Genomic DNA, 18,918 nt, shown 5'->3' with positions numbered 1-18,918 from the left:
TCTAGGCCAATACAAAGGTCTTGAACCTAGTGTGAGACTTGGGGTTGCGACACTTGACTTATGTTAAGGTGTAGGCCTTCCTTGTGTCCACACTCACTCTGAAGATACTCACAGAAGAGTATCCCCAAACTTGGCTCCTACTTGGCTCCTATAATCTGGTCCCCTTTTCTGCCTTTCATAGTGTGGTACCTTTCTGTAGTCCTGGCTATTGATTGGGTAAATGCATCATTGCTAGATCATTTTGATTGGGCCCTGATTGAAGGACCTGTTGTAGATTTATTTTTCTTTTCACTTGGAATTTTTACACATAAGACTTTGATAGTCTATATTTTCATCCAGAAATTTTTCTTTTTTTTGGATTTTTCTGATATATTTTTAATATCTCTTGCCAATTGATTCATATACCTCATACCTCAGCCATGTATCCATAAGTGATCCTTTTTTTTTAATCACGCTCTTAACGGGGGGAATGTAAAAATATCATTATTTAAATTGCAAAGTTTAAATTCCTTTTGAGAAGAAGTTTAGGTAAAGAAGATGCTACCTCTCTGAATCCAGAACTGAACTGTTGGAGAAGATACCATGAAGAAGCCTCCAGACCAGCCAGCTGCACAAAATTGAACTTTGGGTGTAGTTGATTGAACATTTATTTGTATGTATACTTTCATGCCCCCTAACTGGCTTTCTGTCAATGTGTCCAGTAATTATTGGTTTTATTCTTTTGTTTCTCTTATTCTCAAATTATTGTCATCTTTAAATTGATTATGTTTTCATGATCCTTTGGAAAAATATTAATTTTTTTCAAACGATAAAATGGGGGATTGTAAAAAATAGACTCAAATACATGACTACAATCCCCACAAGCCTTTGCTCCACTTCCCCAAAATGCTTTGTAATCTCATGGAAATTCTCAGGTGGGCAGAGATCGAGAAGGTATTTAACCTGCTGGCAAAGGTTTTTGGGGCTCTTTTTGGACTTCCGTTTTGGAGCAGACGTGACTCTTTCCATAATGTAGGTGAGGTCTTACTGGCCTGGGCACGTTTTCCTTATCCTGTATTTTCTTTAATCTTTAGTCCTTAATAAACCTCTAAAAAAAATATAATACTCCTTGCAGAGAGAAACAAATTTCTATCTGCCTCAGTCTCCCCATAGTCTCCCCTAAATTTTAACTGTTACAGATGCCCTGCATGACAGAGAGAGGGCCTGAGAGTGACTTTGTTCTGTTTTGATGGTCTCAGAAGAGACCCTTCAAAAGATTCACCCAGAGTTAAAATGCTAAGCTTCTACCCCAGACACCAAGGCACCTCAGATGGAAGTGTCACCTAATCCTCCTTGACTCCCTCCCTACCTTCTTGAAGGTCTTGTAGGCTCTGTTCCTTTAAAGTATCAAAATCCAAGACCCCTTCTCCCCAACCGAGGCAGATTTTGCCTGCACCTGCTTCCCAGCCATTCACTCAATAAATTCCTCTATTTTTAAAGATTTGTGGTAGCCTGGTAATTTTTTAAGTGGGCACCCTCCCAAACCAGATAATATCAAGCTTTCCCTCAACATCTATTATGCTTTTTAAAGCACCATATACTTGAAGAACACCTTGATACTTGGCATCCAAGGATGTCAGGTATATCATAGGTCAGCAACTTAATAGAGCAGAAGACAAAGCATCACCTACCTCCTCCACAACTGCATGTTGTCATAATTTTACCTTAATGGCTTCTCTATTACTTTACCAAGAGGATCACAGGAATTGCTTTTCTAAGGACACTATTTTCCTGGGGATGAGAATGTTCCTTCAAGTTACAAGCTTTAGGCAATTGTAATCTTGCTGCATATGATGGAGTACAGTTGGAGTACAGATTGTCAACTAGAAAAAAACGCAGAACTATTAGTCAAAATCACTCTTTAATCAAGGGAAAAGGGGTTAGCGCTACTAATACGACAACAGAGCTTCTTCCCATGACTGCACAGAGTCAAGACACCCTGGTCACTAGCCCCTGGGAGTGCCACAGAATCAGGATGGACTCCAGGGAACAAAAGAATTTGGGGAACCTATATACCCTTTGGGAATCCAGGGGCAGGGAAAGATGATTGACATCACTATGACTACAAGGAAAATGGGAGTGTTCAATCTACACTGACAAGATACAATCAAGCTAAGGTGCAAGAGAAGGGGGCTGCTTACTAAAGGATGGTTCATGCCCAGGCCTGACCTTCCTGAGAAAGGTTCTAATATAAAAGGGGACACTACCTAAAACAAAGAATGTCCTTAGCATATGCTTATCTCACCCAACCAGGATTATCATTTCCCTTCAGGGTAGATTCTCATGGGAACAGGGAACAAGTATAAGCTTTGGGGTCTCCAATCTACAAGCTAAATCTAAAATTGGGGTTCATCAGATCCCACTAGGCCACAAGTTTGGGATTCCTAAATTCCATGTTGACAAGATCTATACCTCTAATCAGAGGCAGCAAGCACCAAAGGAAAGGAAATTATACAAATTCTCCTACCTGAAGAATTAAACAAATTCTCCTACCATGTGGAAGAGAAATCTCTGAGTTCAGGATATACTCTGCTTAGAAGAGCTCAGGCTTGCTGTTACACACCTCTTCTGAAAGTATGTATCACTCAGCAGCATAATACTGAGACATGACTTAAACTGATTTTCTTATGGCATTATTGTTTGTTGTAGGAATCAAAGGATGCAAAATAGAGTCCAGTAAATGAGCCAAGATCCCAGAGGTAATGTCCAAAATAGGTCCAGCAGAGGAGTTCTTTGGTCTTCCTTCTAGCTGCCAACAGCCAGTTCAAACAGGTTTTCTCCTCTTAAGCTGGTATCTCCAAAAAGGACCAGAAAATTTATAGAAAGATGGAAACTACAGCTACTTCCAAAGCTTCACCCAGAAATCTGTTTTTGTTTTTTGTTTTTTTTGTTTTTCAGTTGGGACCTTAGAATCTTGATCCAGGCTCCCATGTGATTCTTTGTCACATGTCCCTGTCAATCAAATGCAGTTCATTTTGCAGAATCATTTTGCAATCTTCTTTTGCTTACTATACCTGGGACACTGTATTTAGTTTCTTGTTCAAAATCAGGTCCTTTATGATGATGTCATTAAGGCAAGTCACACATTTGTCAGTTCTTCTTTTCAAATAGATCTTCACAGCAGAGCTTGAATACAAGTTGACATTCAGTTTCCTGACTATAATACTTCTATGTCAGGTTTGTGATCTATTGGCTAAATTTCTCATGAATTTTCTTCTCACTAGATAATCTGTAGTATCCTTCAACAATATCATTTATACTTCCTTTCCATTTATCTTGATGCATGCTTCCTGCCCTAGATTTCCTACACAAGAAGAAATAATATATAATAAATGTATAATGCAATAGTTTTCTTTTTGTCTATTATGTTCCTTTTAAATAAGGTACAACCTCATAGATCTACATTCCATTCCAAAGTCTCACCCAGAATTGTGCTAGTAAATGTTTAACAACTGGTTTGAGGAATGAGGAGGAAGGGGAATATGTGCCAGACATATTTTTAAATTTATTATGCATTGACATTTTCCCCATCACTCTTTATTTTGTATGTGTGAAGATAGAATTAACTCTCCCTTTGTCTATTTTAAGTTAATCAAATCAAGAACTTGAAGCACCACTACTTAGCATTTAGCTAGCCATTAAGTAAGAGAGTTTACAAGTCACTTACTAGGGAAAGCTCCTCCCTGGGCAGTGCTAGACAAATTAAAGGCTGCAATTGGTTCCTGTGAAGAAAGGGAGAGACAGGAAGTGATTAAAAGGCCAAGCCCATGGACTAATTGGGGGGAAGGGCTGAAGAGAGACTCTTAGAGGCAGTCCTTTTTTCCTGAACTGGTCCTTGACTGGAGCATCCAGCATGTGCTGGAGAGGCTTTCTGGGTGAGTGACTCGTGCTGAAGTAAGAGGCTTGTGTTGGTGGTTTTCTGGCTGGCTGACTAGTTCTATGACTAGGACTTCCACTTGGAGATCAGGACATGAAGGAACCTGAGCTGAACTTCTTCAGATCAGCACTTAGGCTGGTAAGCTAGACAATTCTCTACCTCCTTCCTATATTTTCCACTTTAATATCTCTACCTTGGTATAAATAAACGCTTCTAACAGTTTTTCTGACTTATGGGTTAATATTTTATAAACAACAACAACCACAATCTTTTATAACTCTCATATTTAGTCAAACCTAATTTTAAATCTTACATATGGTTTGCCAATTTCTGAGGTATAAATTCTCACACTGAAAATTTAACAATAGGCCAGTATGAGCTGCCTCCAGCACACCCTTGTCCTCAACTCACTAAGAAACAATAATTTCTTTGTGGAAGAAAATAGTCTTCACTCTGAATTTAGCAATGGTCTGTCAGAGACACCTTTATTATTTCACAAGCAATTGCATGGAGATTAGCCAACAAAAATTCCCCTGCTAGCCAAAGATACTCTCTCTAAAGCAATTTCTAACTCACATTTGAAGTAACTGAGAAATAAAAGGTGAAGAAATTCCTCAGACAAATATTGTAAAAGTACACAATTTTCAAATGTGATTTTCTAATAATTAACAAAAAAGGAACAATAATGATTTGGACACAATCTAAAGAATGACTTGATGATATTTAGTACTAAATGAACAATTATGGATAATACCCTTGGAAAAGACCTGATTAGAGTGTTCCCTCCTTAAGAATCCTTAACTCTTGGCACACAAAGGAAGGCTTAGTGTTGGTAACAACCACTTTATTAAGGTCACCTTTGCATTCTTCAGATAGGCTCTCTGCTCATCCTTTATTACTGATAAAGATATAAACTGTTCCAATTATTAATTGTTCAGAAAAATTTACCTTGAGGCAATAACTGACTTCTTTGTTTTAACTACAACTGCATTTTCTTTGTTAATACATTTCTTTTGCTCTGCACCTGTTTTTCTTTTGTAAGCTGTTAACCGGGTTAATTGATAGGCTTCTATTTGGAATACATAAAAACCTCTCTGCAAACTGTTCTTTAATTAGACTATCCAGTCTAAATTCTAGCTTCAGATCTCTCCTGCAAAATCTTGCTTGTTCCTTTTAAAGATAATTTTTTTTCTTTAACAATTTTGGTATCAGAGTACCCCAAGATATATTAGTATAATATATATGGAATAGTAGTATAGTGGGGCAGAGCTTTCCCATGAAGAGATTGTCAACATGGAATTTGGGAATCCCAAACTTGTGGCCTAGTGGGATCTGATGAACCCCAATTTTAGATTTAGCTTGTAGATTGGAGACCCCCAATACTTGTCCTTATTCCCTGTTCCCATGGGAATCTACCCTGAAGGGAAATGATAATCCTGGTTGGGTGAGATAAGCATATGCTAAGGACATTCTTTGTTTTAGGTAGTGTCCCCTTTTATATTAGAACCTTTCTCAGGAAGGTCAGACCTGGGCATGAACCATCCTTTAGTATCTATTGTAAGCAGCCCCTTCTCTTGCACCCTAACCTCTAGCTATGAGTCTTTTCCCAAGCTTGATTGTATCTTGTCAGTGTAGTTTGAACGCTCCCATTTTCCTTGTAGTCATAGTGATGTCAATCATCTTTCCCTGCCCCTGGATTCCCAAAGGGTATATAGGTTCCCCAAATTCTTTTGTTCCCTGGAGTCCATTCTGATTCTGTGGCACTCCCAGGGGCTAGTGACCAGGGCGTCTTGACTCTGTGCAGTCTTGGGAAGCAACTCTGTTGTCGTATTAGTAGCGCTAACTCCTTTTCCCTTGATTAAAGAATGATTTTGACTATTTAATAGTTCTGTGTTTTTTCTAGTTGACAAGATATTGAAGATTCTGTTTCCAGGAGTCTTGACCTGGAATGAAAATGTCTTTTGAGAGACTTGAACATGTGTAGACATTCTGTAACCAGTTAAAAAACAATGTTGAGTTAGCCTCAGCCTACACCTTTCTGGAATGGGAGACAACAAGCTCCTCAGATCCTCAGTAAATATCTAAACCCTGATCCACACAGGGGCATCTGCTACACACCTGGAGAGCTGCTATTCTATCAGCACAGGAACTGCTCCATTACCTTAGATTACTCCAGCAGTCCCAAGGCTAATCCATCAGCCCTGTAACAAATAATTGGTCTAGAGGTACATCATAGATTTATTAAAAAAAAAAAAGGAGAGAAAGGGGAGGAGGGAGATTTCAGCCTTAAATGATTCTCCATTTAGCTGGTTAAGGCTTTTCCTAGATCAAGAGCCAAGATAAGGGAGCTGCAAGGAGAGAAAAACACCAGCCCTGTGGCAGGTATAGAAGTCAAGCTTGGAATTAAAAGAAAAAAAAATTTAAAAAACCCTTTCCTTCCAGAGCTCTCCTTTTAAACCCCATTAGCTCCTCCCTCCATGGCAACAGTGGCTCTGCCACATTGTCAGTTGGGCTGCCCACCCTAAAGGGGAACCCAGGAGCCTGGCCTTTGACCTTGTGAATCCTCAGTTCCTACTGCCAAGGTAAGAAGGATCCAAGCTCTCTAAATAATTACTTCACAAGAAAAACAACTGCTTAATCACATGAGTTGATGAGGATATGATTGGGGATATAGACTAAATGATCACCCTAGTGCAAATATCAATGGTATGGAAATAGGTCTTGATCAAGGACACATGTAAAACCCGGAGGAATTGCCCATTGGCTATGGGAGGGGGGTGGGATGAGGGAAGGAAAAGAACATGAATCTTGTAACCAAGGAAAAATATTCTAAAATAATTAAATAAAAAATTTCAAAACTCAAAATAAATAAATAAGTGAATAAATAAGTCACAGAGTGACTCCTCCCACCCCCTTGATTCTTTGGGAGACCAGCATGTTATATCTTCCTACTTTTGGTTCTCCAGGAGATTAACATGATGGTTTCCCTAATGAATCATTCCATATATGGAGTCTATACATTTAGGATTTTCTCACCAGGGGGTATAAAAAAGATATTGTTCATTTCATGGAGGGAGTTACAACAATTTTGGAAATAAATTGATAAGGCACATTGACAAAAAGCTGCTTTGGGGGCACTCCCCTTCAGCATAAGTGTTTACAATCATGATAAATGGAGGGCTCAACTCCTTCTCAGTTCATTATATTCAGAAGTTCACTCCAAATCTCTTGATGTAAGTGTTGTCAAATAGAAAAAACACAGAACTATTAAATAGTCAAAATCACTCTTTAATCAAGGGAAAAAGGGTTTCAGTGCTACTAGGTTCTGACAACAGAGCTGCTCCCCGAGACTGCACAGAGTCTGGACACCCTGGTCACTAACCCCTAAGAGTGCCACTGACTCAGGATGGACTCTGAGGAACAAAAGAATTTGGGGAACCTATATACCATTTGGGGAGGACAAGGAAAGATGATTAACATCACTATAGCTACAAGGAAATGTGAGTGTTCAAACTACACTGACAAGATACAATCAAGCTTGGGAAAGGAATCATAGCTAGAGGCCAGGGTGTAAGGGAAGGGGCTACTTACCATGGATACTAAAGGATCCTTAGCATATGCTTAGTCTCACCCAACTAGGATTGTCATTCCCCAGAGGGTCCCCCACTCTGTCTAGTCTGTTAGCCTGGGATTCCCTTCAGGGTAGATTCCCATGGGAACAGGGAACAAGTACAAACTGTGGGGTCTTCAACCTATAAGCTAGTCCTGAAACTTGGGGTTCATCAGATCCCACTAGGCCACAAGTTTGGGATTCCTAAATTCCATGTTGACAGTGTTTCATTTCTGCAAGCATTCTTACAGCATCTTCTCCAGAAGATCTGCTTTCCTGGTCCAAGGTGTTGGGGATTTATCTTTTCTGAAAATTACTTTAAAAGATCTTAAAACTTTGGGCTTTTAGGATAATTACATAATCCCAAAGTTATTTCATTAGCCCCCAGGCTATTAGGCTGTTATACTATGTTTAAAACCTCTTCTTCAAATGACATTCTTTTCTTCAGGACTGAACTGTGCTTTAGCCTCCCATTCTTGGGGTAAGATCCTGCTACAAACTTGGAACTGTGTCGACTAATCTCCTCAGTAAATCTGAACCAGTGAAAACACAGCTGAGTCAACTAATCTCATTAAGAGAAAACTTGCCCCACCCTTTTAGGTACCTAGAATCTCATTGTATCAATTCTAAAGCAGTCTTAAGTACAGGTGGAGTAGAGGTCCTCTGAGAAATTTCAAGATTTACAATCCCCCCTGATGATCATTGGGAGACTAGTCTCCCCATTTATCATTTAACATAATCAATTTGTAATCCTAAATGCACTTCTAACTATAGATATACATGATATTCAGATTTCTAAGAGGAATTAGAATAGTGAGGGAGGAAATAGGAAAGAAAAGAAAGCAAAACCAATGTTTTGCTAGGTGCATTGACAGAAAGCCAAATTAGGGGCAATCCCTCACTATTCTAACTAGTCTCCCAATGATCATCAGGGGGGTTTGTAAATCTTGAAATTTCTCAGACTTGTGAATGTTAAAAATTTCCACATTGAGGAATCCTCCATTGGAACAAATTCCCTACTGGGAAACATTCCCCATTTTGATGTGAGAACTCGCCAGGATCAGAAATGGGAGGACCTCTACTCCACCCGTACTTAAGACTGCTTTAGGGGAGAAAAATCCTTGCTATGGGAGGACCTCTACTCCACCTGTACTTAAGACTGCTTTAGGGGAGAAAATTCCTTGCTAAACAATGAAAGTACTTGGAGCCATGCTTGTTTTTTAGAATTGATACAATGAAATGCTAGGTACCTAAAAGGGTTGGGCAAGTTTTCTCTTAATGAGATTAGTTGACTCAGCTGTGTTTTCACTGGTTCAGACTTACTGAGGAGATTAGTTGACTTAGCAGGAATTCAAATGGGCAGTCCTTTGGAAAACGTCTACAGTGATTGGTAGATGTAAGGACTTAGGGGAGGTGACATAGGAGAAAAACCCCTATATAAGAAAAAGCAGAATCTCTTGAGAAAAAAAAATCCTTTTGGAGGATCTCTGATGAGGATCACTTGGGAAGAATCTCTTGAGAGAGGCTCTGGAGAAGGGAAGCTCTTGGAGGACAATCTCTAAGGAGGTCTCACTGGAGCTCCTCTGAGGGGACTCTGTCCCTCTGGGGGCTCTGGAGAGAGGCCCTTTGGAACAGTCTCTGGCTGGAAGGCTCTTTAAGGAGGACTCTGGCTGGAACTCTCTCTGGTGAAGTCAGCTGAGATGGAACTGGCCTTGTGTCACTAGAATCCTTGCTTAGACAGACCTTGTGGTGAGTGTTAAAGGACTGACTGACTGATCTCTCTCTCTTAAGACTCAGGTCTAGGCCATGTTGGCTTTAAGGCCCTTCATACTTATTTCCTTTTTCTCCCTTTCTCTCTTTTCTTTAATTCCACATTTGTATTAATTAAAATCTCTATAAAACCCAGTTGACTTGGGTATTTGAATAATTGGGAATATTTCCCTGGCCTTATATTTGATTTAAAAACTAAGACACTGTAGTGAAACATATTTTCTGCAGTCAAATTTACTCACCCTCTCTTATATCTATCACAATTTATATCTTCCACCATTTTAACTCACACAGTTTAAGGCCTTCAACCATTTTAAATCTAACAACTTGAGTGGGTTTTTCCAAAACACATGATTTCTAAAACAGTGGAACTTTTTTTTTTAACATGTTGACTTAGAAAAAACACAGAACTATTAAATAGTCAGCAAAAATACTCTTTAATCAAGGGAAAGAGGTTCAGTGTAAATAGAAGGCCTCTATACAGAGCTGCTCACAACATGCCAACACAGTCCGAGGATTGAACTCTGGTCACTCTGGACACTGACCCCTGGGAAAACCAACCTTGCTAGATTGAACAATTACAAGGAGTCATTAAAGTTGGGGAGCTTAAATACCTTTCTAGGTGAACCATGGGTGCCCGAGGGTGAGAGGGACAGTTGATTGACTCTACAAAGGAAAAGGAGGAGTTCAGACAGGAATAACAGTGCAGAGATGATGCTTTACAGTGGACATAAAAAGGAATGACCCAGCCAAGGGCTGGGCCATCTTGGTAAACCACTGGGACAAAGAATATACTTAACATCTGATGGGATTAGCTATTCCCACTCAAACTACCTTAAAGTCTATTGTTAGTGTGAGGTTGGTGAAGTAGGACTTTCCCTCAGGGAGGAACTCTCATTAGACAAGGTGAAAGCCTCAGTTTTAAATCTTTCTAGGCTTCAAGTTTGGGAGCTTCTAGATTTCATGTTGATAAACTCAATACATGTAACCAACTGCAGTTTCCTTTAGAAAGATCCTTTGAGCAGAAAATTATCAAATATTTTGGGAATGGGAACTTAGAGGAATCCCATCCTAAACAGATGCATATGATTTCTTCAGGAAGCAGAGTCAGAAAATAGTCAATAAAGGGAAAGTTCAAGCTAGAATTAAAGCAAGAGCCTTCTTTTCCTTCTTCTTTACAGTCCCATGTTCCACCCATCTCTTCTAGCTCACTCTTCAGTTTTGACTGTCCTTAGTGCAATAGGTCTTATTCTTCTTTGTGTTTTGAACCTGTCAATGTGGAATCTATAAGTCCCCAAACTTGTATCCTAGAAAGATTTAGTGATTCCCCAGTTTTATTTAGCTTGGAGGTGAAAGCCTCAGGTGCCTGTTCCTGTGAGAATCCACAATCCACTTCAGTGACTGTTTGGCTCAGTAGGTAGAGCGTCAGTGAAGGTCCTGAGTTCAAAACTTGGAAGGAAGGTATGATGTACTGGGACAGTCTTCTGGAGACTAGAAGAGTCCCTTGACTTTGGCTTGGGCTTAGCACCCTAAGGAAGGAATTTTATACATATGAAGTCATGCAAAACATATTTCCTTATTAGCCATGTTGCAAAAGTAAACAAAACAAAACAAAAAACAAGAGCAATAAAGTTTTAAAAGTATGCTTTGATCTGTATTCAGACTTCATCGATTTTCTATAGAAGTAGCTTTTCTTTGATCTCTTTGGGATACAGACCTAGTAGTGGTATTTCTGTGTTAAATTGGAAAAACACAGAACTGTTAAAAAAAAAAACCCAAGTCTTTAATCAGGAGAGGGAAACAGTACAAATATTTAGGCCTCCATATAGTCACGTGCTCAAAACCATACAGAGCCAAAGTTTTGTCTACTCTGGAAACTGTACTAGTGGGGAATCAAAAGGAACCAAAGTTTTGACAGGTACATGAGAGAGAGGGAACAGATAAAGAGTAACACCAATGTTACAGGGTTCAGATGTGTACCCCTGGGGTTCAGGAAGGATACCTTTTGCAAGAATGCAAGACTCCAAAACTTAGCTTAAAAACAAAAAGAGAAATTTATTAATTTAGAAGGTAATGTTGAGAATGGCCAGGACAGCAAGATGGGGATCAGTTCCTGGGAGGACAGCATGGATGGAAAGGCTGTGCCCCAGACGACATCAGTTCTGGGGATTTTGTACTCTACAACAGATGCTATGTCATGGTGTAGATGTGACTCAGAGTGCTAGTCACTCTGGCATTTGGTGGGGTGAGGTGGACATCTGACTGGGGGCTGCCTGGAGGCATAAAGATTCATCTCTTTGTCCATCTTAAATCTAGAGGACGATCAAAGAGGATAAACATCTCAGGACCCTGGGGGGGGGGGTCACAAGGATGCAAGGGAGTTTCTCTGATAATAGTTCACCTGGGTTTCTTCTGGTACAGTACCCATGTCATCTCCCCCCTCTCCTAATATGTAAGGGAAAAGGGGTGATGGTCTCAGTCTTCTGTAACTTCTTCAGAGCTGAGAATGGGCATAGAGTTGTCTCTGCCTAACGTTAGGAGAGAGAGGTATTGACTGTAGGCAATGTCCAGAGCATCAGACTGGGATGATTGCCGGGGTTATAGCATCTGGGTGGCTCCCATGGGTGCTTTTACCCTAGAAGCAACTAGAATCACATCTTCCAGTATTATAAAGAGTATAAAGACCCCAGAATTGTTATTATCCGGAGAACAGCTTTCCATTTATGCTGTTCCCCTAGTAGGCAGTTTTCTCTTTGTTTTTAAGCTAAGTTTCAGTCTTGCATCCTTGCAAAAGGTACCCTTCCTGAACCCCAAGGAGGTTCACCTCAAGCCCCCCACAATTTTATCATGTAAAACAACTCAAAATAAATTGTGAATCAACTGTTATATAGCATAGCAAAGTTTCTTCCTGCCTCATATGTTTGTTACAGAAACCAGAAAAATCAGATACATAAATGAGATAGCAGACCACTTTCACACTGTTGTATATGGCAAGTTTGTTAATTCTTGTTATATTAAGGTTTTCATTTCCAGGACTGGACCCTCCAATTCAAGTCATTAAAGAGAGAGACAGACCTTATACTGGCAAAGAAAAAGACTTCACCAAATATCCCAGATCAAGAACACTACTGTTCATCCTTGAACCCACAGACTCCATTTTTAAAGGTCTTTTTTGTCTTAATGGCTTATGTGAACCATCTAGGCTACCTTTTATCAATGCCTCTCTAGTTTTGAGTGAACTATTTACTTTGATCATTGACATCCAGGCAAAGATTATGTTCCTGACAATACCAGGATGGACATTAAGGGCTGACTACCATAGCAGTAGTTAAGTGTTAATACCATTGTTAACCATTAATCCTGATACCCTGTCTTTGTGGGTAATATCTTAATAGGAAAAATGTCTTGCTCTCCTCCAACGGTCCCAGAATTCAGACGGCCGCTGGATTCGGGATCTATTGGCTTCCCTTTCATATACTGGAAGACGTTCTGGTATATGGAAGTAAGACCTCATGAAAAACTGAGGGCTCTAGGTTTGACAATTTCTGTGGACGCGCAGTCATTGTCTCTCCTAGGTGAAAAAAAATTATTATTGCACAAAAACATGGAGCAAGGGCAAAGTATAATCTAAGTTTTACTGTTTTGGAGTATGGATTGAAAACATGACACAATAGGCTCAGATAAGCTTGCAGAAGAAGCACATTGAATATTATTCACTGACAATTAGGAATGAAAAGGCTATGTCAAATTCTATAGGTACAAGAAACTGTAGAAATTGTTTCTACATGGAAAACAACTTAAGCTTCTATTTACCCAAACATTGGTTTGGTGGAATGAATGTTGCAAATATTGGTAATGGTATAGGCTTGGTTATCATATTGATGGGTTTATTTATACAAGCAGAGATTTAAAATAAGGAAGACATAAGGAATATTCAGTCAGAACTTGAAATATTACTTCATTATCACCATCATGGTTATTTAAGCTACAATTGAGAATGTAAAGTGTATGGGAATATTGGTATTTGTTAAAAATTGCACTGTGATTGATGTATTGATGTTTTTGCAAAGCCTGTAATGGTGCAAAATTATGTTCATATACAAGGCGAATTTTGATCTATTTAGATCAGGAATTAGGAATCATTGGGAATGTTCTGATATTTCACATTGGCTCAGTTTCAAAGATACCACATAGACAGTGAGCCAAGAGAATTTTGTATTAATTTTGGGATCAGGTTCCCAGGATCAATTTTCTGAGATCATTTGACATGTGATAACATGATCCTCCAGAATTGTTAAGAGAGGATGTTTTTCTTTGAAGGGATCTCTCCCACCACACAAACAAAAAGAAAAGGGAGAGGAATCTCATAGATATTAGTATGTTCATTTTAGAGAACACTTTTGACTCATTTTCAAGTATTCAACTTTGATTTTTCTGTAGTGCAATTATTGCCAGAATTTTTAAGTACAAGGAAAGTACTGTTAATACTCTGATCCAGAATTATGAAGGTGCAAAGATTTCTAGAATTACAGTCACCTAACAGTTGGTGAACATGAGAACATGACAGCAATTGTTAATTTGCAGATGACCATACTGGAGAGTAATGTCTGATTGCATGTAAGGGGAATCATAATGAATCTTTCATTATGGACCAGACAGCCTCAGCCACGGTCATACACTTTCCATGTGAAATGGATGTTTGAGGTTGGGAAATGCAGAGACATGGCGTACTGACACCCTCAGTCGCTGGGTGTCCTGGCATCGAGCTACCAACCAGTTTCCTATGTGGCAGGCATCTGGCAGTGAGCACGGAAAGATCCCCAAGATGCAGTATCAGGACGAGAGAAAGGAAGGACTTATCCTTCATCTCCAGAGATAGTATTTTGCTAACTGTTGAAAAGGCTGACAACTTCTGATAGTCCAAACTGTGAATGGTGGCATGTTTGGTTATTGCACCTGTCATGTGAGCCATAGAGTTCTACCTCATTAGACCAGGATCAGTAGCGTGGAAATTATTTTCTTAACATTTTATATCTACTAAGACTGTTGCATTGATCCTGAAATGCAGACAGGCAGATAGAAAGATCAGTTGGGAATTTTTAAGATTGATCACTGAATCAGTTTATGCTGATGTTCACTCTTGATTGTTATATCCAAGTTATACAATCAGGATGGGTTTTTCATCTCTGTATCAGAATATGATTATGCACCAGAGTGTTTGTATTTGTTAATGCTGTAATGTTGCTACATTTTGATATTACACTATTCATTTGTGTGTAAAACAAAAAGGGGGAGATGTAGCAGTCCGCCCCCTAGCTATGGGCAAGGGGAAAACAGTCAGTCTTGAGCATGCTCAGTATTGCTCCTGGCTGGGAAGGCCTCTGACCCTTGACCCCAGCTTCTCCCAGGTTAGGCGGGAAAACAGGTTTCTTTGTTCTCACCTGGTTAAGAGAAACCACACCTATGCCTTGTCATTAACCAATGAGAATCATCCCTATGTACTGTGTATATTTGCATATCAAAAACTATTTAGCCCAGCAAGCTCCGCCTTCTCTCTCTCTCTCTTCTCTTTCAGGCTACCTGATGGCTGTCCTTGCAGGAGCTTGGCCTCTGGCCAAGCTCCATCTTTAATCTTTCTCTATTCACCTCTCTGACCTGTGTGGTATGGATCTCAGGACTGGAAAAGCCTACGCAATGGTCCTTTGATCAGAGCTTAGCTGTGGCTCATTGATAATTAATAAAGACTCATTCTGACCACCTCATATCTCTAATAGGACTCCGTCACTCCCCTCGTGGTATCAAAAACTTCTATCCTGTCTCTATCTTCCTACCTTGTGGCTTCTCTCCCCTCTGAAAGAGCCACACTAAAGAAATGCTCAAGTCAGAATGGAAATTTATTTTACAATAAAAGAAAGAAATCAAGAATGAGAGAGAGAGGAAAAGGGAATTGAACTGCTCTGGCCTGGTCTAAGCCAGGCAGGAGTTCAAAGGCCTTGGCCAAGGGACCTTTCCAAAAAGCCAAGGGAAAGGGGAGTCAGCCTAATAACTCACCACGTGACCATCTAAAAGGAAAGCAGTCTGAGGTCTCACGATGAACTCCTTCAGGGTCAAGCTCCACAGCCAAGTCTGCAAAAGTTCCCCCTCACAGGAAGTGACACAAAATATAAAGGCAGTTCATTTCATCACTTCCTGTGTCTCATGTGAGCCCAGGGAGTCAGTCAGTTGTTTCTGATTTGTCACTTGCTAGCACATGACAGTCATAGGCCTTCCTTCCCCATACCCAATCCTTAAGTAGGGGTGTATATATTCCTGGTTGCTAGAATTCTAAAGACTAAGCAGGGTGGAGTAAAACAAAAATTCACACTACTGTTGTGAATTTATGGTCATTGCCTCTCTCAATTTCTTGACCTAAAAAATTAGAGCAGACAAATCCTTAGAAATGCCACCTCCTTGCTCATTGATTTAATGCTTCTATAGATGTTTATTAGATTATGTTTTTTATAGTCTTGCATTTTATCCAAAAAACTCTTACTCTTACAACCTAAAGCCAAAATTATGATGCAACATATGTCAAAAACCCATGATGGAAGAAAAAATTCGATCTTTTTGCTAACATTTACTTAAACTATAAGAATAAAAATCCTAAAAGACATAAAATGATAAAGATGTAAAAACTAAAATTCTTAAGTAAGCAGTGAGTTTTTCCTTGAGGACCCTACAAGTAACCTCAGGAGTTTAGAATGTAATTTTAAGCTTAAAATACTATTTTAACTGCATACTTAAGCCTTTGCTGATCAGCAAGGTTGTAAATAATTTAGGGCAGTGATTACATTCTGCATCTGGTTTTTCTTTTATCAGTTGTTAATAGATAGTCTTTGTGCTCTTTGGAATGCATAAAACCTCTTTGTGAACTTTGGTATTTAGGGAGAGATAATCCAATCTCATGTCTGGCCACTGCAATCCAGGACAATTCTGAAGGACTTATGAGAAAGAATGCTGTCCACATTCAGAGGAAGATCTGTGGGAGTAGAAACACAGAAGAAAAACAACTACTTGATTACATAGGTCAAGGGGGATATGATTGGGGATGAAGACTCTAAATGATCATCCTAGTGTAAATATCAACAACATGGAAATAGGTTCTGATCAAGGACACATGTAAAACCCAGTGGAATTATGCATCAGCTACGGGAAGGGGTAGGGAGGGGAGGGAAAGAATATAATTCTTGTAACCAAGGAATAATGTTCTAAATTGACTAATTAAATAAACATTTCAAAAAATAAGAAAAAATAAAGTCTGGCCACTGGTCTTTCTTCTGAAAGTCTTATTTGTTCCTGAGTTAATTTGCTTCATTAGGAGAATTATTTTTTCCTTAATATTGCCAATAATTTATGCATTTGTCTATAGATATCTTATGCTACTGCATTTATTAATGGCTTTCTTCTGGGTTTTACTGATCCTTTCTTATAGCACTACTCTTGCTATGTTTTATCAACCATCCTCTGTGTTACTACCTTGCTGATCTGTAAGGGTAATTTTTCCCATTCCTTCTTCCATTTCCCACCTAAAGCTAAGACTTTAGCTTAGATTCAAAAATTCCTGCAAATAATCCCCTCCCCCCCATCTTTCTTAGATGTACTCCATTTCTGCACAGAAGAAAAACATTTGATCACATGGTTCAATGGGGATATGATTGGGGATGTAGACTCTAAATGATCACTCTATTGCAAATATTAATAATATGGAAATAGGTTTTGATCAGTGATACATATAAAACCCAGTGGAATTAGAGTTTGCTATAGGAGGGGGGAGGGGGAAGAGAGGGAAAGAATATGATCATGTAAGCATGGAAAAATATTCTAAACTAATTAAATAAGTTAATTAAAAAAAACAAAGATGTATTCCATTTCTGGTTGTCTACCATTCCTATATTTTAAGAAATCCAAATCCTATTCTAAGCATCTTTTTATCAAGTTCTTATTGATCTGTTTTCTATGTCAGTTGGTTATTCTTACTGTGAAATACTGCATATTTTCTTTTTTTTTCAATCTTTTGACTTTGTTTTAATATTTCTTAATGTCTCATGTCTTCTTAGCTTCTATTTAGTCAATTCTAATTTTCAAGGAGTTTTCTTTGTAAGGTTGTGTACTTTTTTTTCCAAGTTCTTAAATCTCTTTTCATATCTTTCTCTCTTTGCTCTTATTTAGTTTTTTTAATCAGTTTTAGTTTTCCTTTTTTTTTTAGCTTTAGCTTTTCTATGAATTCTGGTTGGATTTGTGTCCCAGATGCATTTTTCTTTGTTTGTCTTGTTTGTAGTTATTTTTGAAACATTTTCTTCTTTTGGGTTTGTGTCTTTAGCTTCCCTGTCGCATTTTTTTTAAGCCCTTACCTTCTATCTTAGAATCAATATTCTAATCCATTCTAATACTGGTAATGTTGTGGGAGAGCTTAGAGATGAAACCCCAGGTTCTGGACAGGCTACCCTTTGTAAGAATGCAAGACTCCAGAACTTAGCTTTAAAATAAAAAGAGAAATTTATTAATTTGGAAGTCATGTTGAAAGGCCAGGAGACAATGTACAGGTGGAACACTGCCTCCTTGAGGAGATGGGGTTTGGGTTATTTATACCCTTTTGACTACAGAATTAGAGCATAAGGAAGGGGGGTGGGGTAAATGAAATGAGGTATTTCATTGAGTAGGGTGGTAGAGAATAAGGGATGATCTGTGTAATTCAAAGGATGATTAGATTTGGTACCACCCAATGCTAATCAAAGTGGAACTAGGAGGTACATATCTGTGTTATTTGAAGAACCAGGACCCCCTGGCAAAGCAGGCATTCAGGCTCTGTTCCCTCTCTTCCCAGTGTCTCTGACATTTTTTTACATGCCCCACCCTTCTGTCCAGCCCAAAGCAAGCACTTTCTCCCTCAACTCCCTCTGGTAGTAGGGGCTCATAGACAGCTTGAATTTCCCTTCTGGGAATTCATACTGGGAAAAGGTTGCCAATCCTGATGTAGGGGAAAGTTCAAAGGGTGGTGGCGGATGCTCCTAGAAAGAAATTTCTTATGTCCCCTTTGACATAGAACACTTCTGGATTTTGGGTTGTCCAGAGGGAAACCTATATCTCCATATCAGTAAGAATTGGGAATTTAGGTTAAGGGACTTGCCCAGAATCATACAACTCAAAAGTATCTAAAGCCAGATTTGAGCCTAGGATGTCCCATCTCCATGCCTGGCTCTCTATCCACTGAACCACTTCTCAATGATTCTTTATAATGGGATTTTTTTCTGTTTCCTCATTCTTCCTGCCTGCTTCATGGTTTTGGATTTCGTTAGTGCTGAGCTCTTTGTACTTCTTTCTATAGGGAATGTCTGATCTAAGCTTCTGTACTTTTAAAACCTTCTGCTGTTTTCACAGTTCAGGCTAGGTTCATACAAGACTTCAGTGCTCCCAAAGTAATGTGATTCTGGGCAAAATCTGCTCACTGTCCTTCTGATCTGGGCTCTGGAAGTTCCTAACCTAGGTTCCAGTCTGTCAGCTTGTCCCTGGTTGCCAGTTTGAACGGGCTGCTCCTGGACTCAGTCATTATTAATTAGCCTGCTGGAAAGTTCTCCAGTTTCAG

At 39.2% G+C, this 18,918-nt stretch overlaps 1 long non-coding RNA gene across 1 annotated transcript; it reads left to right on the top strand.

Moving 5' to 3' along the window:
* Nucleotides 1-3,294: 3,294 nt before the first annotated feature.
* LOC103099101 (uncharacterized) lies at nt 3,295-13,419 on the top strand. The gene is made up of 2 exons (XR_462368.3): nt 3,295-4,054; nt 12,330-13,419. It is a non-coding gene; the product is annotated as an uncharacterized LOC103099101 (long non-coding RNA).
* Nucleotides 13,420-18,918: the final 5,499 nt, after the last annotated feature.

The sequence above is a fragment of the Monodelphis domestica genome, chromosome 2 (assembly GCF_027887165.1).
Source record: "Monodelphis domestica isolate mMonDom1 chromosome 2, mMonDom1.pri, whole genome shotgun sequence".
NCBI classification, from domain to species: domain Eukaryota; kingdom Metazoa; phylum Chordata; class Mammalia; order Didelphimorphia; family Didelphidae; genus Monodelphis; species Monodelphis domestica.
The sequence above is the reverse complement of the archived record's forward strand: the minus strand, read 5'-3'. Positions and strand labels throughout refer to the sequence as shown.